The sequence below is a fragment of the Thamnophis elegans genome, chromosome 2 (genome assembly GCF_009769535.1).
Source record: "Thamnophis elegans isolate rThaEle1 chromosome 2, rThaEle1.pri, whole genome shotgun sequence".
NCBI classification, from domain to species: domain Eukaryota; kingdom Metazoa; phylum Chordata; class Lepidosauria; order Squamata; family Colubridae; genus Thamnophis; species Thamnophis elegans.
This window is the reverse complement of record NC_045542.1, coordinates 91,253,444-91,279,003: the sequence shown is the minus strand read 5'-3', so window position 1 is coordinate 91,279,003 and position 25,560 is coordinate 91,253,444. Positions and strand designations below refer to the sequence as shown.

At 37.1% G+C, this 25,560-nt stretch overlaps 1 protein-coding gene across 4 annotated transcripts in view; it reads right to left on the bottom strand.

The window, feature by feature from the left end:
* The window catches only part of NDST1 (N-deacetylase and N-sulfotransferase 1), a 99,044-nt gene that overhangs the window by 70,743 nt on the left and 2,741 nt on the right, over positions 1-25,560 (bottom strand). The window contains exon 2 of one of the 4 annotated variants that reach the window (XM_032209290.1): positions 23,610-23,735. The exons of 2 other annotated variants lie outside the window; for them this stretch is intronic. The gene's annotated coding sequence lies outside the window, so the exon portion shown is untranslated. Of the gene's footprint in view, positions 1-3,430; positions 3,584-23,609; positions 23,736-25,560 lie in introns of all 4 variants that reach the window. One more of the 4 variants, XM_032209289.1, reaches the window with a different exon arrangement.

Genomic DNA, 25,560 nt, shown 5'->3' with positions numbered 1-25,560 from the left:
TAGGCCCATTACTCTTCAACATCTTCATCAATGATTTGGATGAGGGAATAAATGAGGAACTCATCAAATTTGCAGATGACACCAAGCTGGCAGGAATAGCCAACACTCCAGAAGAAAGACTTAAGATATAGAATAATCTTGACAAACTTGAACATTGGGCACTATCTAATAAAATGAAATTCAATGGTGAAAAGAGTAAGGTTCTACATTTAGGCAAGAAAAATGAAATGCACAGGTACAGTATAGGTGGTACCTTGCTCAATAGTAGTAACCGTGAGAGGAATCTTGGAGTCCTAGTGGACAACCATTTAAATATGAGTTAGCATTGTGCAGCAGCAGCTGCCAAAAAAGCCAACACAGTTCTAGGCTACATAAACATTTGGAATACTGCATTCAGTTTTGGTCGTCACGATGTAGAAAAGATGTGGAGACTCTAGAAAGAGTACAGAGAAGAGCAACAAAGATGATTAGGGGACTGGAGACTAAAACATGAAGAATGGTTGCAGGAACTAGGTATTTCTAGTTTAATGAAAAGAAGGACTAGGGGAGACATGATAGCAGTGTTCCAATATCTCAAGGGTTGCGATAAAGAAGAGGGAGTTAAACTATTCTCCAAGGCACCTGAGGGTAGAACAAGAAGCAATGGGTGGAAACTAATCAAGGAGAGAAGCAACTTAGAACTGAGGAGAAATTTCCTGACAGTTAGAACAATTAATCAGTGGAACAGCTTGCCTCCAGAAGTTGTGAATGCCCCAACACTGGAAGTCTTTAAGAAGATGTTGTCTGGAACAGTATAAGGTTTCCTGCCTAGGCAGGGGGTTGGACTAGAAGACCTCCAAGGTCCCTTCCAACTCTGCTATTGTATTATATGTGTACATGAAAACACATTAATTCATTTTAAAAGCACATTTCAGAATGTATTTAAATAGCAAATCTTTCCAAAATAAAATTATTTATATTTCATATTTCTTAAGTGCCCATTTCCTTGGGGAGAGGCTCTGGAGAGTAGAAATGTCTATTTCAATGTTTTGCAAGCAAAGATGATGATCCTTACCCCTGGGCACACACTGTTTTATCCCTGAACCTTCCTTAGCCTATACTTAAAACTGAACTTGTTGGCTGGAGTCACACCATGGTTTCTTGATCAAGCTGTGTAATAGCTTGATTGATTCATTGTGCTAATCTGCAGAGCATAGTTTAGAAATCACACTGGCCATCCACAGATCATACTGACTGATATAATATCTTAACATAGTTAGCTGAGAAGCCCAATCAGCAACAGCAGGGGAATATCAACAGTAACTTGCAAAAAGCTCACAATCTTTAGAAACAAAACACTATATCTGCATCACATTTTGTTATGATCACTTAAGTTCTAGGATAGGATGCGCAAAATAATAAAGTATGGATAATCTACAACAGTTCACAAAAGTCAACAGAAGTTCTCATTGTCCTCCATAAAAGTTCCATCACATTTAAATTCAATTTCTTTCCTTTAAATTAGCCTTTAAACTTTTTTTTCAATAATACAAATGTATTAATACCTGTCTAAACTAAACTAAACTCTTCTGTAAACAACCGCCATAGATAAAAGACTGTGTTGGTTGTTGTGTATTGAAGAAAGTCCTCCTTAAGCTATAATATTGGTATTTCACAAAATTCATTTACAGGAGGAAACAGGAATTGCAAAGTAAATCATATTTTATTAGGACAAGAAGAATCTCAAGAAATTTCTATGTGCTTTGTATTTCCTGATGTTTAATGTTAAAAGAAAATAAGGTAAATAAGAAAAAGGAATAATTATTAAATATGTTCATATCACTTTAAGACAAAGAATGTTTATAATTATTTCTCAAGCTATAAAGAGATAGCCAATTTATTGTAATTTGTGAACCACATTATAGGTTTCAGGTTATTTGGCAGACACCTAGAAAACTTTCTGAATCTAAAGGTCATTTACAAAAAAAAATCAATTTAATTCATTTCAAGAACCAATATCAGACTGTGAGTGCTTAAGAAGCTAAAATCAAATTGACTCAAATTAAACATCTTAGTATAAATCACTCTGAAATGTCATGGTTTTAAACTATACTCATTTTCTAACAGTTGACATTCTAAAGTGATTCTGAATTAGACAATTAGGCAAATCAGGCAAAATTTGATTCAACCGCAACAATATTAGCATTTTATTTCAAATATATATTTATCAAAATTTTGAAAGAGAAATCCAGAAGCAAAGAAAAAATCAAGTATAACTATGCAATACATAGTCATGCTCTGGTTACCCAGGACATAGTATTACATCAAATTATTGCAATGCATTGAACAATAGCCTTTAGTTACCTTGGAAAAGGTGTTGAAAAGTGCAATTGAAAAGTGCAATTGATTCAGAAAATAGCAGCAAGAATGCGGGGGGGGGGGGCATTTAGAAAGGGGCACTTAGAAACAGGATACTATCTCAAGCAATCCCACTGATTGATCTGTACCTGGAAAGGTTTGGTAAAGTATTGATGATGACTTTCCAGCAATAAAGAATATAGATCCAGAATGTCTTATGTGGTTGTATCTTTTTGCTGTGTTAGTCTGCTCACATTCAGATGGAAAGGGCCTGCTCTGCATAGTAAAAACGGTGGAAACAGAAAGGCTTTAACCACGGGTACACCAAAATTATTTAATTTCCTGTCTCAGGAGATTCCGTGCAGTGGCTCAGTGGACTGGGCTTGTCAGCTGGAAAGCTAGCAGCCCAGGTTTGAGATCTGAGCACCATACAATGGGGTGAGCTCCCAACCTCACCCCAGCTCCTACCAACCTAGCAGTTCGAAAGCATGCAAATATGAGTAAATAAATAGGCACCACTTTGGTGGGAAGATAACAGTGCTTTGTGTCATGCTGGCTACGTGACTTGCAGAAATATCTTTGGACAGCACTGGCTCAATGTCCTTGAAACAGAAATGAGCATTGCCCCCTATAGTTGGCAATAGCTAGCTGAGTAAAATCCACAGGGACTCCCTCAATAGACTAGGTTGACATCTTCTAATATTTAAGAAGGCATTGATTTCATATGAAATGTAAACATTATTTCATTATTTATTTTATCTGCTGTATTAGTTTACTTTTACCATATGAGCTTTCTTTTTCCTGAAAGGGTAATTGTATATTTGCCTTGCACTGGATGTAATTGTCCTTATCTATACTGTATGTAAATAAGAGCATTTAGTCGCTCTAACCTTTTGTCTCATCTGCCTTCGATTTTGCTTAGCACAGATCTTTATCTCCTTCCATATACTCCTGCTGGCTCAGCTAAAGCCTAATTCCATGTTAGCCCAACACATGAAAACAAGGCCCAGGAATAAGCAAATGCTTTCAGAATGAATAGGATTAGGATTTTGCCTTTCAAAGCCTGGCAAAAATCCCAGGGAATGCATCCTACCTTGCCAATAGAGTTGTGCCAAGATTTAGCTATGAATATTGATGTTCAAGCCATTCCTTCCTTCCTCAAAAGTTTTGTTATTAGCGCTCACAGAAAGAAATTGAGCCAGGAGAACTAAGAAACAAGAAGGCAAGCTCAGGATCCTCCAGTGATCTGAAATATTAAACAAACAAGCAAACAAAAGACAAAATGTGTACAACAGCCTCTGAATGCTGAGTGTCAATTAAAAAAAGAAAACAAAAAGTGAGAACAGAGTAAAGAGCAAATTGGCTTCTTGAGCTCTAAGCAACTGACTGAATAGCACTGAAGTATTTTCTATTAGAAGACAAGAATATATCATCCTTACATCTTTAAAGCATTGGTAAGGCACATTTCAGGTCAACTTGGAAAAGAAAATCACAAAGTTATTATTCAATTATGGAAAAAAATAAGTCAGCTTCTAAAGTGGAATATGTTTGAACAAAGCTTCTATTTCTAAATTTGCTGATTACTGACAATTATTTCCAGTCCTGCTATTTACAGCACCTTTCCAAGTATGAATCTGTTTCATTGCTTGCTTCCCTTATTTTCAGGCAATTTTTGCCATCAGTTCCAGTACCAGTGTGAGCAAAATGTTTAACTAAGTACTGCATCTACATTGCTGTTCTCAAGATGTTTTTCCTCATGAGAAGAAAAGAAAGGAAATGTAATTATATTAACTTATTTTGAAATTAAAGAGATAGCAGAAGAAATAATTGAAGTATAATTTAAGGCATTTCAGTTAAGATGCTCCAAGTGATCAGGTTAAAGGTTTTCTAAAATCGTAAAATATTTTTAACAGACGTTACAAAAACACACATATCATTGGTTCTTTCTACATAAGGAGGACAAATTAATTTCTTCTGTTCTTCACTATTCATCTCTGGCTTTCTTCCGAAATAAGAAAGCAGTGTTGGACCAATTGGTTAAACCAGATCTCCCTCAGTCCTATCTACCTGCTATCCATGATCAGAAGTTTAAAGAATGGATCGATTCTAACTTGACCTTGAGCATTTATAAAATGCTCCTTCTTCAAACTATAGGGAGGGGCAGATCAAATTATACTGGAGTTGGAGCCAGTGTTACTGTCCTATGTCCTAAACTTTTTTGGAACATAAACCAAGCCAAATTAATTCATTAAGATGTCCTTTGCAGCAAAAGTTATTTTATTACTTCAAACTACTGCAGCACTTCTCAGCACTATCTTAATATAAAGATATATTGGTTCAAGGTAGTGGTTATGTGCTACACCAGGGGTGTCAAACTTGCAGCCTGGATGCATCACACTCTGGCCACCCCCGGCTTAACGAAGGGGGGGAAAGTCTCAATATGTCACATGACGACATGACAACGGGGCTTTGACATACCTATGCACATGTCACTGAGGCCAGTTATCTGTGGGACTGCTCATCTCTTGTGTAGTCTGACTGGCTGCTAAGAGGTGACAGATTGGGTATAATCTAGCCTCCCTGATCAAACATTCATCTTTTAGATTCAGGAAGTACATATTCTGTTATGGCACTGCCCTCTGCAATGAGATCCAAATGGCTGCCACGTTGATGGTATTCCAGAAGTTCTTAAAGCTTCTACCAGGCCTCGTGGTAGGGTGCATGGAACACTTTACTAGATGTTTTTGTATATGTTGAATATGTTTTGAGGTTAGATGTCTGGATTTGCCATTTTGTTTATTTCCCCTTACTGTATTTTTATTTGTCTTATGGAATTTGTTTGTTTTTTAAACTGTGAGTTGCCCAGAGTCAGTCTGGAGTTGGGCAGTGCTAAAGTCAAATTAAATAAATGAATAAACAAAATAATCAGTGAGAAATTATGACAATTCAATCTAAAGTTACTTAACTAGGTGTCAGCCCCAATATAATTAGCCCAAGATGAAAATACCTTTTTAGATGCCTGAATAATTCCTCTAAGCTCAAGAGAACTAAAATATTGATTACAATTTAGAAGTGAGAATGTTCATTACTCTACAAATACAAGAACATCAGCCACAGCTGCACAACAGCTATAAAACAGAAGTTGCTTTAATAATAATGCTTACAAAATATCAATAAATATTACATCTAAAAGAACTTCTTGGGGTATCAAAACAAAGGCAACTATTAGCCATTATTTTCTTCAGTAATGCATTTTTCAGAGATTAACTTCAGCATTTTTTTGCACAAGGGAGAAATATTAGCAAACTTGGGACTTCCCGAAGATTTCTAAAGCTGTAAAAGGAAAGGGGGCAAAGGGAAACATCCTCCCTTCTCAAAAGACATTTAAAGGAGAACTGGAATACTGAGTCAGTTTGCGGGGGGGGGGGGGGACGGGACATATGCTATAAGGAAAAAAGGAACTGGCTAGCAATAGGCAAACTGCTGATGAAAGAAGTGAGCAACCTAGATAGGCTACTGGACAAAGACGTGAACAGAGGATATATTTAGCTATTTCTCTAACCAGTCCAAGAAAGTCATTAGATGCTGATATATAGGGGACCGAGTCTCTAATCTTCCTTCCTTATCCACCAGATGGATGCATTTGTTTCTGAGATTGTGAAAACTGTCCAGATTATTCCAACCAAACTTTTACAGGTAGTCCTTCTTGAATGGTCATGTGATCACGATTCAGATAGTTGGCAGCTCGCATGTATTTACAACAGTGGCAGCATCCCGCGGTCATGTGATCACCATTTGCAACCTTCCCAGCCAGCTTTGAACAAGCAAAGTCAATGGAAGAATGTGGATTTGCTAAAAAACCATGGCAAAAAAGGTCTAGCATTGGGCATAATCATCTGATGGCTCACTTAATAGCTGTAGTGATTTAGAACAAAAGGTCCACGTCCAATTATGGCCATAAATCGAGGACTACCTAGATCACATCTATGCAGTTTATAAAGTCTTCAATGTTTTTTTTTAAGTCTTGACATTAAAGTACCCTTGATAAATCCATATTCTTTCTAACACAGAAAAGGAACAGGAACATATACAACATCCTATAAAAATAGGAACTAGCTACTATTTCTATACATCTTAGAAAGAACTACTTCTATACCCATTAAAAAATCATTTTGACCATATAGGGAGAAAAATGACAGACAAACTGTGGTTTTTGCTTAGAAAACATATCCAAAGAGCATATTTGTTCTCCAATTTAGAAATGCTTGCCTACAGGAAGATGCCGGTAATAGAAGCTGAAATAACATACAGGTATTGGATAAAATATATTGCTTCAAAACTATACAAAACTGTATAATCTGGATTCATGATGATTACATTCTTAAGGTAAAGGTACTACATGTGCTACATGTTCCCAACTCTAGGGGGCAGTGCTCATCTCCGTTTCAAAGCCGAAGAGTCCGCACTGTCCGAAGACATCTCCATAGTCATTGGGCCGGCATGACTAAACACTGAAGGCGCACAAAACACTGTTACCTTCCCACCAAAGGTGGTCCCTATTTTTCTACTTGCATCTTTTGCGTGCTTTTGAACTGCTAGATTGGCAGAAGCTGGGACAAGTAACGGGAGCTCACTCGGTTATGCAGCGCTAGGGATTTGAACCGCCAAACTGCCGACCTTTCTGATCAGCAAGGTCAAATATTCTTAAATATAATCTCTTAAATGAACTCAATAAGAGGAACTGGCCAAAAGCACAATTCACAGAGACCCTAATTTCACATTTTCCAGTATATCTTTTATTCATAAAGCCTCAGTTTGTGCAAAAATACATAGCACAAGCTCATGAAGCTACTTCATTACAACTTTGTTCTAGGTTATTTAAACATTTCAAATCCCGCTCTTTCCTAACCAAGCCTAATTATGTCCTGTTCACTATTGGTCTTCAATTCCAAAAGAACCTTCTAGTCACGTAATGTTAAGTCTGGAGGAAAAATATATATAGACCGTTACAAGGGAAGAGAAATGATGAGGTTTCAATTAGAGTATGTCTTGTCTAATTTTATTTGATGTAGATCAGACATACAACACATACAAAAGGAGGTCAAAGGTTGCAGCACTGGGACCCTGGAATTTGGAAACAGGACATTAAAACAAAGAGGGAACTGATTTTCAGAAATCTAAGCAGCTGTAGCTCTCAGGAACTGCCTTTCACTCACCACTGGGGGAGGGGGAAAGCTGAATTCTTGTATTTCAAGGAAGCCCTGCATTGATTTTCAAATGATCTTTCTTCCCCCCACCCCACCCCCACCCCAAGAGAAAGAAAAGTCTGCAACTGCACTCGGCAACTGACAGTGAGACACCCATTCCAAAGCTAGCCAACCAGCTGTCATGTGCTAAATGCATCATTGGTATCGATTCATCCCTTCAGACCCTGTCAGGGCTGTCGCTGGCTTTTGCAGCAGAACAATGCAATACAGAAGCTGGCCATGCCCTTGTCTCATAAACATTCTGTGCATTGGAACCACAGGCCACTCTCGGATGTCTCCTTAGCTGATCTGAACTTTAGAATAACTTGATCCGCTTCCTCTGTTCAGACAAGTAATGAGAGACCGCCAAGAGAAGGCCACGAAGCAAAGGGGGGAGGAGGGTGGCGAGAGAAGCTTTAATTGCCTTCATGGTTTCCCAGCCCTTCCCCCTACTTTTCTTTCACATGATTGCCTTTCATTGGCACCAGCTTCATTACACTCTTAAGAACAGTCTCTTAACTCCTTTGGGATGCAGGTTCACATGCAAACATCCTGACAGAAAAAACGCAATCCTCTCCCCATCTTCATCTCCCTGATATACAAAGATAACAGAAGGCCTGCATCCCACAGCTCTATTGTTTCAAAATATGAAAAATGTGCAGTATTTGTTCTACAGTTTGGAAATGGGAAATCTGCCCATAACCTGTATAGAATAAAACTAATCATTGTTTTATATTAAAATTGAGTGCATAGGACAGTAGGAGTTTGAATTAAACGTATGTTGTAATAAGATTTCATGCATATATTAAAACAGGGCATTGACACTACTACATTCTGCTCGACGGCAACCCTTCTAGTATCTCAACTACAAAGTTGCTTAAAAATGAATGCTTGCAGGAGTAGCAAAAGAAAGAGAATGTCATTACTCTGGGTATGAAAAGAGTAGGTATTTAATTGTGCAAAAGTCATAACATGCTTTTGCAAATAAACCAACTCTTTCTTTAGCTAGTAAATGAGGGCAGATTTTTTAAAAAAACAATGCCATATACTGTACAAAGAGAACAAAATTTAACACAGCTCACAATTTTCCATTTTGATGTAGAGTCCACAACACATTGTTATGTTAAGACTGCAATCCTTTACATATTATTTTCAAAATAAACCCACTGCATGATCATCTGGAAAAGAATTTATGCAAGAATAGGCTATACAAAGCTATATACAGTTATACAAAACAGAAAATTTGAAAAGTAAACAACTAAATAAGTAAAGTGGAATATGTAACTTGACCTTTAATTTACACAAATAAATCAGCAGAAATCCAGCAATTAACAATAAGCCGCATATAAAAACTGGATGAATTGGGTTTAAAATCAAATTCCACCATTTTAAAATGAACATTAATAAGTATCATTTCAGAAATTTAAACATATTGATTGGTAGATAAATAGAGCCATTAAACAGATTTGGAGCATAATTTAAAACTTTTTATTATTATGCAAGCCCTTTAAAACCACGGCTATATTTCTTTTTAGAGACAAAGGACCCATTTCTGTTTCTCATACACACACAAACATTCACAGAAATAAGTAAGACTGCTTGTAAGTAAGACAAAAGTCACTGTCTGGAAAGCACAGAACAGGAATACAAGGTCATCCTTATTGGCTCCATGGACAAAGAGACAGAGAACAAAAACTGTGGCAACGGCTGTTCCTTGGGTTCAATGAATTATGTGTCATTCATGTTGCTTAATTAACAGGATATGTATGTTCATTATATACCACTGAAATATACTTATATGGAAGTAAATTCCACTCCACTAATGGGACTGACTTCTCACTAATTCAGTACAGCATGGGATGAGATTAACAGAACTTTTGCAAAATATAAAAGGCTGTGCTGAAATTTTTTACTACAAGATGTATGACCAGCAAGCAGCTCAGTGAAAGTTATTTGCCTGACAGACTGTACAGTTTCTCTGGTGGATAATTTCAAGGATGTGATGGAGGACACCAAGAAAAAAGTAAGTAAAAATAAAGTGGTAATCACAGAACTCTGTTGGCTATGCCACCGTGCGTAAGGCAAGAAAATGGAGAAACCATCATAACACAAAAGCAAGAAGGTTTCAACATATAGAATAGAACAGAAGATTGAATGATCTATGCTCCTTTGTGTATTTCAAAGAAAAAAATGGAATAGCCAGGTCCTTGCTTTATAGATGAACTGAAGGGAGACATAAAACACATTCTGTGTGTTCTTGCCAGTAGCAGGAATATGTCTTTGCCCTTCTACTTGTACATATTGGGAAGTGCCATGCTTCCACTAATACACTTGATCAGTTTTTCCAAAAAAATCTTAGCTTGCACTTAGAATGTGGTTTCATCTTTGACAAAAATATACCCATAAATCAAGCTGAACTTCTGCTGATTACTCAGATATGCCCATCTTTGCTTGGCAACAGCATGGAAATGAGTTTCCACTACTTTCCTCCAAGTTTTTTTTAAATCCCCCCATCCTGGCTACAGGTTTAGAATTCCCCAAGTTTTCCATCTAAAGTAGCAACCAGTGTGGCCTTCTTCACATTTTCATGGTCAGACAAGTTTAGCAAGTATTGTCACCTGCTGTGGCATTGCAAAAACTATCAAAATGTTTTGATGGACTTAAAGAGACTTTATAAATGGATCACAAAAAATTGGAATGAAACAGAAAAATATTAATCCCAGATTAAATACTAGCAATCTTAAGGGAGCAGGGCAAACTTCCTTGTCCATGAATTCCAAAATTCAAATTCACAGCAAAGAATTATGATAATCAAAATCCTACATATCTATCTGTTCACCTGCTATCCTTTGTTCTTATAAGTGTCAGAGAAACATATTACCTGTCACATTCAACAAATTAAATCAAGCCCCCATGACTCTCGAGATCAACTAGAGCTGGGCTGGAGATGATGGTAGCTGTAAGCTAATACAGCTGAAGGACAACAGCCCTTATTTTGTGTATTATGTTTATAATTAGTCTTTATGTTTACAAAAACACTTAAGAGAATATACAGTCATTCAAATGAAATAGAAAATACTATCCAGTTCCATAATTGGAAATCTAACTTTTCAAGCACAACCTCTTGAGACTCCATTTTTGCCATTTTTCACTGCTTGAATGTTTCTCTGTAGTCTAAGTCCATGGTCCAGTCATGGATTTTGTTGCCCAGCCATTGCTATTATTGACCACAGTTATCAATATATTAGGAAACAGTAATTTATCAATTTTTTAAGGTTATGTTTTTAAAAAGAAACTATTCATTAACCAACCAACCATTCTGATGGGACATTAATAAGTAGAATTCAAAAAGTTCTTTGTAGTCAATCTTCATTCAAAATAAATTAAACATGCTCTATGAAAAAAACCCCAACATATGTTTTTGTAGTACACGTAAAGCTGATTAAATAAAAATCAAGATTTTAATCAATATTCACCCAATAAAAGCATGCCATAAATATGTAACTTCCTGCATTGTTACAACTGAACCTATTTTGCAAGTATCTAATTAGATATATTCTACTAGAAAATTGCCCAATTGTAACTTTATTAGAGTATATATTTAAAATGCTGGTTTATATTTATACAGAGGATGATGTACTTTCCCAGCTGTTTTAAATGTTTGACATTTTTTCTTCTATGTGCCATTCCAATAAAATAGGGAAGCATATTAAAACCAATATAATAGTTCTATATTAAAATATTGTATCTTGTATCATCTGCCACTCTTTTTTTAAAAAAAACTTTTGAGAAAATGAGGAGCCAAAAGTAGAAAAAGATCAGATTATTTAAAAACATTTTGAACTTAATAAATCCTGATCTTCTTTTTATTAATTTTGGTTCTTATCGAAGTGCCAAAGGAGAAATTGTAAGCTCAGCCACAATTTATTTGATTTGATTTTGGTTTAGGATATTGTGGCAACCCAGCCACTGTGATTTGTAAACAATCACTTGCAGTTTAGGATATTATGAGTCCAGCCAACTGTAGTTTATTCAAACCATGACTGACTTATCATGGACTAATATAAAATGTGCACCCACCAGGGATTCTTAAAAGCTCCTCTCATTATTTCCAACTAAAGCCATTCAACTGATTTCAAGAACGGTTTCAACACTGACACAATTTTGTGTAGTTCCACCGTTATAGCAGGATGGAATTGCAGCCAGTGATATCAAGCTGAAAAGAAGCTGCCTCAGGAATAGTATCTTCAGAATGGATCTGGCTCACGAGATTCCACAATAAATTTTCAACAACATGAATGTACACAATTCATATTGCTTCCACAACAATGTCCATGGGTTTCTAGAATAAAGTAAATTCCTAAGTTTTTTTAATGTTATATTAGTGCCTTCCACATAGTGAACAAAGACATCCCAATAAAATTAAAGTGATCATCATAACTAGCAGGCAAAAGGTTTAATATTGATCTAATCAATATACACAGATGGTATACATTAGGCAGTTGCACATTAATAGTGGGTCGGTTACTGACATTACAAGTAAATCATACTTAAGTATATTTCTACCACCTGAGTTATAAAATTCAGTGTTGTAGTTGATGGCTATCCAATCACAGCAACATTCATTTTAAGCCAAGAAATCAGTGGGAAAGGATGAAGGGGAAACAAATAGGGCTCGGCTGAGCCAAAGAGATATAGATACATATGAAGGACAGTTGGGCAGAAACATGCCAACATAAATACTTATCAGAATGTGGAAGGAAGTACCACAAATGCAGCAAGGGTGCAAAACAGACAGGCAGAAATTAGCTGACATTTAACAGATAAGAAGTACAAAAACTACAAGACAGAGAATAAAGCAAAGATACAAACTAGGAACTGGTCAACAATTCCTAGGTAACAAACCAGTCAATACAGTCATTAAATCACTTCCTGCTAAACCTTAATATAGATTCAGGATGGTCTGTGGGGAAACATGTTGTGTCAGCCAATTACACTAAAAGCAGAATGACCTACTAGCATCAACATTACCGATCCAGTTATATGGACAGCTCCCTGTAGCACAGTAGTCAAAACACACTCTTATGTTCAAGACTAAAATCAGGAATCCACCAAGGATTACACACACCAAATTAAGGTTGGCAAAGGTAAGACCACTGCCAATTTCTAATGAAGTGCTTGGCATCTGGTAGATGCTGGATTCTTGGAGAATGAAGTCTAAGCTGGTTATCCTAAGGAACCAGAATCATCTTGTGTAAGATAGTTATCTAGCAATTCACGCCATTAGGTAGAAGGCAAGGGACTTGGCTTGCTGCTAGGCCTATTGAAATCAATAAATGACCTCTTAGATGCTGTCCAGTAACCCAGGTAACTTTTACTGGGGGCAGGAATGGATCAGCACATTTTGGAAAATACTATTTTATTTTCTAATAATAGCAACAGAGCCCATATAGATGCCAGAGACATTCTTGGAAATAATGATGCTGGAGGATGGTGCTTTGATTTGCAGCGTGCCATTTTTTAAAAATCTAAAAAAAAAATTTAAAGGAGTATTATCGTATGTGTCAGACCTGACAGGCTATACAAGAAAGCATCTAAGGACATTATTTTGACTGTAGAATTTGGGTCTGTGACAAATTACACACACACAAAAAAGAGAAAGACAAGCAGACAAATACATTAAAAGGAGGAAATATTTATCTATCCATAACTATTATAAAAATTCTGCCTTAAAAGTTGATGCTAGTGTATCTCCAGTTAGCAGACATAGCTTCCTGTCAGCCTCCTGCTTGGAGAGGCCAAACGGCTGGAATAATCAGACTTTTCTGTGATCTAGCATATCAACTTTATAATTTTAAGAGTACACATTCAACATCATTTGTCACAGATTTGTTAAGCCTTAAATAGAGATTCCAAAAATGTAACAGAACATTTGCAATGTATGTCATTGAATTATAACAGTTGGATTCCTACAGCTGGTTACCTTCAGATGTATTTTGGTTTATAACTTTTTGAAGCCTCATGCTGACAGGAAACTGAGAATTAAAACATTCAACATATAGGTAGTCCTCACTTAAGGACCATTCTGGTTGCTTTATGACCATTCCAATTTAAAATGAATCTCCCAGAGCTGCTTACACCCTGCTTTTGATGACCACACAACCCTTGACTGGTCATGTGATTATATTTTGGGTTCTTGGCAACTGGCTCAAATTTATGGCTGTTTGCAGCATCATGTGACTGCAATTTTCAGCATTTTTTTAAAACCAGTTTTAGGCATTCAATTCCAGCTGTCCATACAAAAACCTCCATTGGAATTGCTTAATAACCACAGTGTTTGCTTAACAAGGACTAAAAAAGGTCATACTATCAAGCATGGTCACATGGTGACCCATTTAACAACCACTACAACTTTCAACCATAATACTGGACTCACTTATGGTCATAGATTGAGGCAACCTGTAATAATATCTAAAAGGCATCGCTTTGGGAACACTGGAATATGGTAGAAGTAGTAGAAGCAGCAGTAGTAATACTGGTAATGCTTAAGCATTGGCACATAGACATAAGCTTGATTGCAACTCTGCCGCATTTTCTTTGTTCAAATAAGGGGGGGGGAGTTAAAATAGACCATATGTTGCAAATCAGTATTAAAAATGGACCTTAGGTTGAAAACCCCTTTCCCCACACAAAATAGCTAATTATTGCATTAAACAACTGCTGTTAAGAGAGAACATTTTTACTATTTTTATTTGGATAACTAAGATTCCAGACATACTAACAAAGGATGAAGATATATTATTCAGAATCATAGTACAGGATTGGGAATCCTGCGGTGCCTTTCAAGGACTGCAAATCCCATCAGTTCTAGCCAACATGTTTGACAGTGAAGAATGTCAGAAGGGGTAGCTTTAAGAACATCTGGAGGACCATATAAGCTACTATAGAGTTTGCAAAAGTATTGCTTATGGCAGGAGTCCCCAACTCCCGGTCCATGGACTGGCACCAGGCTGTAGCATGCCAGAAACCGGGCTGCACAAACAAGCAAAGCCCCATCTGTAGGGTGCAGGCAGCATGTGAAACCATGCCCTCTCCGGTCCATGGAAAAATCTCTCTCCAAGGAATTGGTCCCTGGTGCCCCAAAGTTTGGGGGCCACTGGCTTAGGGAATGTACCCTGGCTCTTTTACACAATAAAACAAATTTAAAAATCTGTATGAATTCAGGTTATTATTTCTGAAGGGGCTTAAATCCAAGAACACCAGTTTAACTAATTTTTCAGTTTGGCTGAGTTTAGTTTTTAGTCTTTTAGTTTCGGGAATCCTATTTCTTCCATTCCTTCAAATTATGTATCTTAAACAATAGGAGAGGAAGACTATCTACTACCTGTCTCTTAAGTATGGAATTATTAGCAACAGTGCCTATTATAATCATTCATCAGGTATGAACAATCAGATCCACACATTAGTTCAATTAAATATTTTATTGCTCAAGCCCACAGCATCGAAATTTTCTTAGAGTGGTGGTTTACTCCTGGGTCAGGCTAGATAAGGTTCAACAGTATTCAAGTGGGGAGGAGGTCAGACTTCACCCTCTTATGACCATGTAGGGATTCCAGACTAATTCTCCATTTGATTCCTCCCCCTGGCTCGGCCAGTTTCTAACAACTGTCCATCCATCTTCTTGCTGATCATCCTTTTCCTCTATTTCTTTCCACCTTCTCCAGCATTAGAACCTTCTCCAGAGAACTAAGTCTTTGCATAATGTGTCCAACATAGGATAATTTGAGCCCGGTCATTCTTGCCTGAAGTGAGAATTCTGAGCTGATTTATTGGACAGCAAGACAAGAGATTTGCAAAACCTTTTTGTAGTCACTTAGCAGTATGTTTTCAAGCCCAAGTCGAAGTATTGCTTATACCCCAAAAGATCCATACATTGGGGCAAAGGAAGACATTTTTATTTGTTAGATTTATACCCCAACCTTTCCTTTAGGGGTTTGTAGAGAAACATAGACAGGAACTTCCACTGCTGAAGCTGGACTTAAATTCTTTTATGTGAGTTCGACTAGTCATTATCCCCACTGACTCTTTTGCTTATGGTTACGGACATAAAGAGGCCCAACTCAAGATGCCACCATCAAGAGATATGAGGGCCACGGAACAGAAGACTGGCCTTCTCAGTAGTAGGCCCTCATTGTGACCTGTCCCAAAAGTGAGCTTGTTCTGACCTACACTTCCTGATACAGTAAGAAGCACACGCTTAGTCCTAAAAACCCTCTGTTTATTTCGAAGACTGTGTGTTCGTTCATAGCCCATAATGAATCACAAATAGTTTGTAAAAGAGTCTGACAGAAGTCTGCCACAGTCCTTTGGGATGCTGATAAGCACCCACCTTTATCTCCCTTGAAATGCTGCCAAAACCTAATTGGCAATTAGCTTTGCAAGGCTACATGGAGCACAGTCAAAATGGAGCTTCAGTATTTAAACCAAGCAGAACGAACGAAGTTGCTTCCTGCAAAGGCTCACATGCCAAGGTGGCGCAGTGGTTAAATGCAGCACTGCAGGCTACTGCTAGATCAGCAGGTCAGCGGTTCAAATCTCACCGGCTCAGGGTTGACTCAGCCTTCCATCCTTCCGAGGTGGGTAAAATGAGGACCCAGATTGTTGGGGGCAATATGCTGACTCTCTGTAAACCGCTTAGAGAGGCCTGAAAGGCCTATGAAGCGGTATATAAGTCTACTGCTATTGCTATTGCTATATATTCTCCTTTATGTCCTATGGGAGAGGCCAATCACCTCCAAGTCGTCCCTTTTGACTTACCTGTTCCTGCCTTCTGGCAGCTCTACGCATGCGCGCAATGGGAACAGGCTCCCCCTGTTCCTCTGCCTCGTTGATGTCTGACTCTGGAGGCTCCGGAGGTAGCATATAACTCCCAGATGGCCCTGACCCCCTCTCTGCCTCTGATGCAAAGCCCTCGTCCGAGCCTTCCCCAGACTCCAGGACTGGCCCATGTTCCTCCCCATCCTCCTCACTGTCCGATTCTGCTGCCAGCTCCCCAGGCCGCCGGTGGACCACAACACCTACCCCTTCAATTATAACATTTTGGATCAATGAGGATTCAACAGATTTTTGATTCATACAGTAGAAAGAATCAAGAAACAGCTGCTGACTTTCTTTCATTTATGATTCGTTACCAATTAATTTACATTAATGCAGTGTGAGATAAGAGTAGTTTTAGTGTTATGTTTATGTATGGCACTATTATACATCCTATTCTATTATTTCTGTGCTATCCAATCATCTCCAAAATTCACCACAAATATTTGTATCATTAAAATGACTACATTATAAGCAGTGCAATGAACTGATCCAAAGAAAACGCAAAAATCAAAAACAATTAGTGAAATGACATCATTCAACAATGGATTACAAAAAGTACTATGAACAATTTGTTAACTTTTACAAAAAATGCAAGAGGATGACTGGGATATCAGGGTATTCCCTGAATGTCAATGCTTCTACAGAATTACTAACAATTGCACTGTTATTCGGTATGCTGAATGAATTTCTTCTGAAGAATAAAAGAACACATATTTCCTTGTTTTTAATTCCTTTTCAAACAGCCTTTGCAATGCAGCTCAGAAGCCACAAACTGATTGTTACAGCTGCTGAATACTCCCTCTTTTTAAAAAGGTAGAAAATCATGAATCATCTGGAATACAATAGTTTATTTTCCAAGCTGATGAAATACAGAAGCATCATATTGTTTATTTTTTATTTGTAACCAAGACTCTGCAAAGACTTTGAAGTTCATGGAAAATTTTTGAAGCAATCGGAACTACAGGCCAAATAATTGCATAACAGCCTTGGTCTGCAAATTCACAAATTTAATTTTTATGGTTTCTGAAGATTTTCTAGTAATATTTAGATTCATTTGTAAATTAAAAGCAATTATTGGCAAAAACATATGTCAGGAACAAAATACTGACATGTCAGGAACAAAATACTGACATAAAATTAATCACAAGCAATGCTGATCTAACTTCCAAAAAACCATGACCTGTTGGGTTATCATTTCAGTGATATTCTGTCCTTCTTCCTTCCTCCCTCTTTGATCCTTTCATTCTTCCTCTTTCCTTTCTTTCTCCTTGTTCTTTCTTTCCTTCCTTCCCCCTTCCCTTCATCCTTTATCTCTCTCTTTTTTATTTATGAAATCGATATGTTGTCCATTACCAAGCTCTCCCTTCTCAGTAAACAGGTAAGCCCCCCCCTCTCTGTTCCTTCTTTTCTTCTTCTGTCTTTTCTCCTTCCATTCTTCTGCTCTCCCCACTTCCCTCCATCCCTCCTTCCCCAGCAGGCAGATAAGTGGCTACTGCCCAGTAGGGGAGAGAGTGCATGAGTGGCCAATACAGAGCATGCTAACAGAGAGGAACTGGACCAATTCTCCGTTGACTCTCCAAAGACATTGGTAGTGGGAATGTGGCAAGGATCACAAAAGTGTCGGCAATTATCAACGCCTTTGGGATTTCCTCTTGTGGGAAGTTGTCAGCTGTTGAATATTAGAATCATGTGAACGCAGCTGACTGTGCACTGCAGCACTGAAGCAGCAATTTTTTTCCCCAAATTTCATTCCCCTGATAGTAATAGTTCTAACATATTCTGTAAGTTAGACCATTTGAGGTACCTTTGTTGACAAACTTTTTGCCTTATGATGCAGCATTTCACATAAATGAAGATTACGAAGCATCAAACGGACACCAGAGTTTTACTATTATGTAGATACTGTCAATCAGTTCAGGTGAAATATCAAGACCATGATTTTTCATGAGAAGAAAACCATGTGTACAAAATTCATTTTTGAATGATGCTTGGGAGCAACTGCAATTTGCTATTTATCTAAATATAAGAAATGGAAGATTTGTACAAGCCAGAATTTTAAAAATAGGATATAAATTATGGTCCACAGATGTCATAATTTCCTACACATGAAGAAAGGGGGAGGGGTGTGTGGAACTAGTTTGTTCCAAACTCAAATATGAGCTTTAAATAGGCTGTCCTTGCACGAGAAGTTGGAAGCACAAGCCCTAAAATCAACACAAAACATCCAATTGGTCATGAAATCTGAATCAGAAATATGACAAGCACTATTGCTCAAAGACTTTCCAGAGATCTGAAGCTCAGATTTAGTATTTTTCCACAGAGCATTCATGACTACTAAATATATATAAAAAACCTAACAAGATCTAATTTAGATCTATGCAAGTAATCCTTGCTTAGGTATCTGTATCAGTTATCACCAAAGCCAACAGAGTAATAATTAAACACTGCGCTCATGTACCTTATTACCTTATTCATTTTACTGCCCTCTCTCAAGTTAAGCAAACAGTTACCTACAATCAAAGATTGAAAGTAAACTATAGCTTACAATGATCCAATGCCAATAACCAAATTTTAAAATGTTCTGGCTTATTAAATTTTGTTGAGCATGCATGTCTATGAAATCCAATTATTTACAACTAGGTCTATTCCCGTTACCAGCAGAAACAGTTAAACAAAGCACGAAAGGTCTGTCCATGGTTTGTAAGTCATTTATGCGTCATGGTGGCACAGTGGTTAGAATGCAATACTGCAGGCTAACTCTGCATTCCACTGCCAGCAGTTTGATCCTAATGGCCTCGAGATTGACTTAGCCTTTCATCCTTCCAAGGTCAGTAAAGCGAGGACCCAGATTGTTGGGGGCAATATGCTGACTCTGTAAACTGCTTAGTGAAGGTTGTAAAGCGCTATGACGCGGTATATAAATCTAAGTGCTATTGCTATTAGTCTCAATCAGAAGCCACAGACAGAAGTCCCAAAGTAGCCATTCAAATTATGCCCAAACATTTTACAACATGGAAATAAATATTCCAGGGTAATTCCTTTGTTGTTTTTGCTTATTTAAGCAAGGGATAGAAGAAAAGAGAGAACGAGTTTATTTGCATGCATAATCTAAAGACTACGAAACAAGAAACAGGGTTTTCAAGAATGTATTATCCCCATTCAGAGTAGATCACTCTCTCCTTCCTACCTTTTATTGCCTCTTCTCTGCATATGAGCACAGTCTTTCCTTTCTTCCTTTATTATTAAAAGGATTATATTCAAGCAATATGGCAGAAAGGAGGCTCTTTACATATCTTACTGTACAAAGTAATGACGGTCCTCCCAAATTTAATCTAAAATATGACATGATAAAAGATTATGGTGGACAAAGGAAAACAAAACAGGATAGTACATTTTTGTTAATACATTCTTGTAAATATAATAGTTTAACAGTTTGAACATCTAAATATAAATATTTCAACAATAAAAATGTTTAAAGTACAAGAATACCCAACTCTTATTCTTTACATCTGAGTCAGGTGATTGGAAATGCTGAACAAGTATCTGAAATTCAAAAATGGACTGGATTAAACCAGTAATCTAGAAATTTTGACAGAAGTTTTAGAAATAAGCATTTTGCTCAAACAGATAGTCTTTAGTCTGAGTGTATTTCCCCACAATTACAATGATTTTATGTTGCACTATGCTATTATTTTGTCATCCATAATGTGCTGACAAAACCAAGATGGATTACATATTAAGTTAACTGTTTTCAAAAAATACATTTAGCAAAACCAAGCAAACCATATTATGTCTCACTGTAATGTAAGAAGGTACTCTAAATCCAATATTTTGCCATTGGAGGCAGAAGGAATATATTTCACTATATGAGACCAGTACCATCTGTTAGAGCCTTTTCTGAAAGAGATAATCTGTCTTTAGCAATTCAGTTCGATAAATAACAATACAATAACAATACAGTTCAATAAATACATCACCAACTATTCTAATATGCCATATTTGAGATTATTTGAAATCTATATAAAAACTACTTCGTTCAGAAAATGATTACTAGACGCCAGATATTGAGAATGTACAACAATAGGTTCTAAAGAAGAGTAATGAATAGAATTCAGTTTCAGATCTTTGAAATTTCTACTCCTTTTAGGAATAACATTAAAGGAATGTCTGCTGCAAAAATACAGGTATCTTTGATTATGACCACAATGACACCTAAAATTTCTGTTGTTATGTGAGACAGATGTTAAGTGAATTTTGCTCCATTTTACCTTTTTTTTTTCTTGCCACAATTGTTAACTGAATCACTGCAATTGTTAAACTACTTTTCAGTCTCACGGTTGTTAAGGGAATCTGGCTTCCCTGTTGACTTTGCTTGTCAAAAGTTCGCAAAAGGTGATCACATGACCAAGGGACACTGCAACTATCATAAATATGAATCAGTTGCCAAATGTCTGAATTTTGATCACATGATCAAGGGGATACTACAATGATTGTACATGTGAAAAACAGTAATAAGTCATTTTTTTTTCAGTGCTGTTATAACTTTGAATGGTCATCAAATGAACAATTGTAAGTCGAGGACTATACTGAGTCAGCTGTGAAGACTCTCCTCCAGATATCCTCCCCATTTGAAATTAGATGGTTGGTCACAGAAGACAGGGCACTTTCACCAATAATGCCTCCCTTTCCATTACGGAAGTTATTGCTTAAGTATTTATTTTGCCATGTTAATATATATATATTATATTACCATATTTTCCCCAAAATAAGATAGGGTCTTATTTTCTTTTGACCCCTGAAATAAGCACTTGGCCTTATTTTCAGGGAGGTCTTATTATTTTTGACATACAGGAGGCAGCGAGCGTTGTCACCTCATGGCTGCTGCTGTCTTGCAATTTTTTTCAGAGAGGACTTATTTTCAGGGGGAGGACTTATTTTAGCGCATGCACTCAAAAGCCCAATTGGGCTTATTATCCAGGGATGTCTTATTTTGGGGGAAACAGGGTAATCTTATTGATTGTATTATACAGTGAAATGCATAGGAGTCATCTGGCAGAAGGCAATAAAAGTTAAGTCATTCTAAAGATAAAAATAAGATTATAGCAACTCAGAGACCTGTCACCTATCAATTTCCCCTCCATTCATATAAAGACCCCTATTGCAAGATAAACACTCTTCTCTAGGTTCATTCAACAGAATACCTCTGATGTGCAGGCGGTCACACCAAATAAAAATTTAAAAAGCAAGTTTAGTCACCCAAGGAAATAGTATCTGGTGTTAATAATGGCCACAGCATATTATATGCAGTAATCACAGGAACTGAAATTATTATATAGTCTCAAGAATCACACATCTATCTATCTGTCTACCTATCTATCATATAGATAGATAGATAGATAGATAGATAGATAGATAGATAGATAGAGAGATAGAGAGAGAGAGAGAGAGAGAGAGAGAGAGAGAGAGAGAGAGAGAGATAGATAGATAGATAGATAGATAGATAGATAGATAGATAGATAGTCTTCTCCTAGGATATAGAAAGTTTTGATAGCTAGATACTGGAGCCACAACTTTTCAGTATCACTGTATTCAAATATTACCAACCCAATTAAATAATTGCAAGTTGTAATATAATAAATAATTATGCATAATTAGATGGCAGCATTTGACTTTCATTCATATAAATGGAGGTTCTTCCACAACAAAACCTACTATTTTATAGTAATTTTGTAGCACGGTAATATACATGGGTGTTCAGAAATCTCTTAAATTCAAGTTATTTTATTTCTTGATGAATATAGATTGTTAGGCTTAATTTTCCAATGTAAATTATTACCCAACCCATTCACATCAATCAACTATGAGATTATTTCTACTTTATATTTAATAAATCAGGAGCTTTAATCAAATCTTCAAATAAGCAGTCAGAAAGAATAATTTTTGGAAAAAGCTGTTGTCCGGGATGCTATAGTGCAAAAAAAAAAAAAAAAATCCCTGCTCTCGGCAGGGGGGTTAGACTAGAAGACCTTCAAAATTCCTTTCAGCCCTGTGATTCTATGTTTCTGGGAGAAAGCAAAACTGCAAAATATAATAAAGCATGTAATTTTCTATTAATGCTCTAAATAGATTATCAGGACTCTGCACATTTTTTAAATTTTTGAATAGGGACTCTGCTCTTAAAGAGCATACAGAAAAGCTGGGCGTACAAATCGATCACAGCTAAAGCAGATCTATGTAGAACGTCCAAGGGCAGTACAGTATTTATGCATCTGCTTCCATGTGTTGCACTCCAACTGCTTTCTCCAGACCAAGTTTGAAGATAATACTTACTATATATTAACTAAACAGATACTAAAACATATTTATGCTTTTTTTGTCAACCAAGGTATTATAATGCCTTAAAATTTCTATACATATACAGTATTTTTATTTTGGTACATAAGATTAAAATTGGAAGCCTAGGCAAGAGACTTCCAATTCAGTTTTCAGTACTGGATAACGACATCCAGTTGGACTTGGAAACTAAAAAAAAGATTGGCCCTGGTCAGTACTTAGATGGGTAGCTAGCAGAAATTCCAGATAGTTAGCCTGGAAAGGGAAAGACTATCCTGAAAGGTGGTAATGGCAATACTTCCATGCTGCGGTAAACAGAAAACTGTACAGGTATGTTCATCAAATCACCAGGAGCCAATCTCAACTGGAAAGAGAATTTACATCCCCATGAAGCAATACACATTTTAGAGTTACCATTAACCAGATTTTAAAAAATAATAGAATTCTGAAAGAGCAGGCAAACATACCCATAAAAAAGGGAAAGGAAGAAACACCACCACCAGCTCATTATTGGCTAAATGCTACAGCTGTGCTGTAAATTCAGAAGCTAAAAGTGGCCTTCCAGCTGGGATTATAAAGTGCTTTGTTTAAGGCTCAAGCCAGAGCAATACAAAGACTTGCAGACACAGAACATGGAGGTTGCTAATTTGCACATCTGCAATTTGCTGATTTCCTTTAATCCTTTCTTTTAATTAATGCAATTTCTTTTCAAGTTCTTTCCCTCTCTCCTACCCAGCAACATGGGGCAAGATTCTCATTCAAAACTATTTTCATCTAGGTGTTACTGGAACCACTCTTTTCTTTTGTGGCAACTACCTGAAACAGGGGGACGGTGTCTGCGTGGCTTAAAAGACGCCAAAGGAGGTCTGTACTCCAGCGGTTCGAGTCCTTACCACTGCATGACAGAATGAACAGCTGTCACTTGCCTCAGCTCCTGCAAACCTAGAAGTTTGAAAGCATGTAAATGCAAATAGATAAATAGGTACCACTTGGGTGAGAAGTTAACATTGTTCTGAGTTTCACCATATACTTTGCACTGTGGTGTGATGTCATATTGGCCAAATGGCACCCAGAAACATCTTTGGAACAAGCTGACTCAATGACTTAATGAAATGGAGATAAGTACCATCTCCTAAAGTCAATTATGACTAGCAGAGTAAGCCTACAGCGACTCCTTTTACCTTTGCTACTGGAACGAGATCCCTCCACCTGTTTGTTTTGTGGCAGCTATCTGAAACCTCTGATTAGATCAAAATTAGAGAACAAGGGGCATTCTGTTAGTCTAGTGATCTTCAATACTAAATTCAATTATCATGTATACTTCAACCTTTTCTTGTCCATAAGTCCTATGAGAGCACCTTTTGAAAGAAGATGACTTGGAAAGCACAAAGGGATGAGGGCTTTATGCAGTCAAGGGATGTCTCTGAGGAGGAACAGTGCTTTTCACCCTGCTAACTATGTGGGAAAGGAGAAAGTAGTACTGTAGCTTTAGTGCAGTTATAGTACTAGATTTATGGTGAATCCAGATCACCATGAGATGGCAGCAAAGAAACTTTTATGTATCTCTTTGCTGCTCTCTAGTGGTCATGTGAACGTTTGCAGCTAATATCAGGTATTAACAACAGATAGTCCTGGACTTACAACAGTACATTTAGTGACCATTCAAAGTTACAATGGCATTGAAAAAAGTGACTTATGACCATTTTTCAGTTACGACCTTTGCAACAGCCCCATAATCATGTGATCAAAATTCAAATGCTTGGCAACTGATTCATATTTATGAACCAGTGTCCCAGGATCATGTGATTCCCTTTTGCGACCTTCTGACAAGAAAAGTCCACGGGGAAACCAGATTCACTTAATAACCTACTTGCCAAGTTGACAACTTCAGTGATTCACTTAATAATTGTGGCAGGAAAGGTCTCAAAATGAGGCAAAACATATGTCTCACTTAACAACAGAAATTTTAGGCTCCATTGTGGTCATAAGTAGAGAACTACCTATATAGGGCTTCTGACAATTTCTGCTAATTATAAAGGATTTGGGGGCAGGGGGTATTCCTTGAACAATTCCAAGCCAGTGTCTAGATTTCCTGAAGGAAGTGAAGACGTCTTACTGCACATCATCGTAACAAGTCCATTCATCACTGCCATCAATTTCAACCTACGTAATATACACCAAAGAATCTATATTTGCAAATCTAACATGCATCTTCCAACAGGACTTTCAGGGTGGCATTTAGAAAATTTCCCTTTTATAAAAATGTTTAATTTGGATTATCTTAAGTCAAAAATGCAGGCAACCAGTACCTGGCAGCAAAGAGTTAGCATCTCATATATCTTGTTTGCTCTCATTTAGTAATCTAGATTTTTATAGCCAAGATATGGCAATCCTAGCTTTAGAGTTGTATTCAATCTGTAATCTTACGTGTAATATAAACCAGACCATTATTATTTGACTGCAGCCTTTACACAGATACATCCTTCCTAGGTACCACATTGTTCCTTTGTTTTATAAACAACTCTTTCCAGGAGGAAAGAGCCAAGCATTATTGTCAACCTGCTTCCTCAATCAGGCATCTTTGAAATACCCAGAGTAATTTAAGAGCAGCAGCAAGACAGTGTGATTATTTGGCACAGCTCTTGCGCCAAAGCTCAAATGCCAGCACAGAAAGAAGGCAACAGATGCCATCTTTTGAAGAAATTCTTAGTTGCTCCTATGATGTTTGAAGAGAGGAGTAAAATGCATAACAGCTGTTGCTAATTTG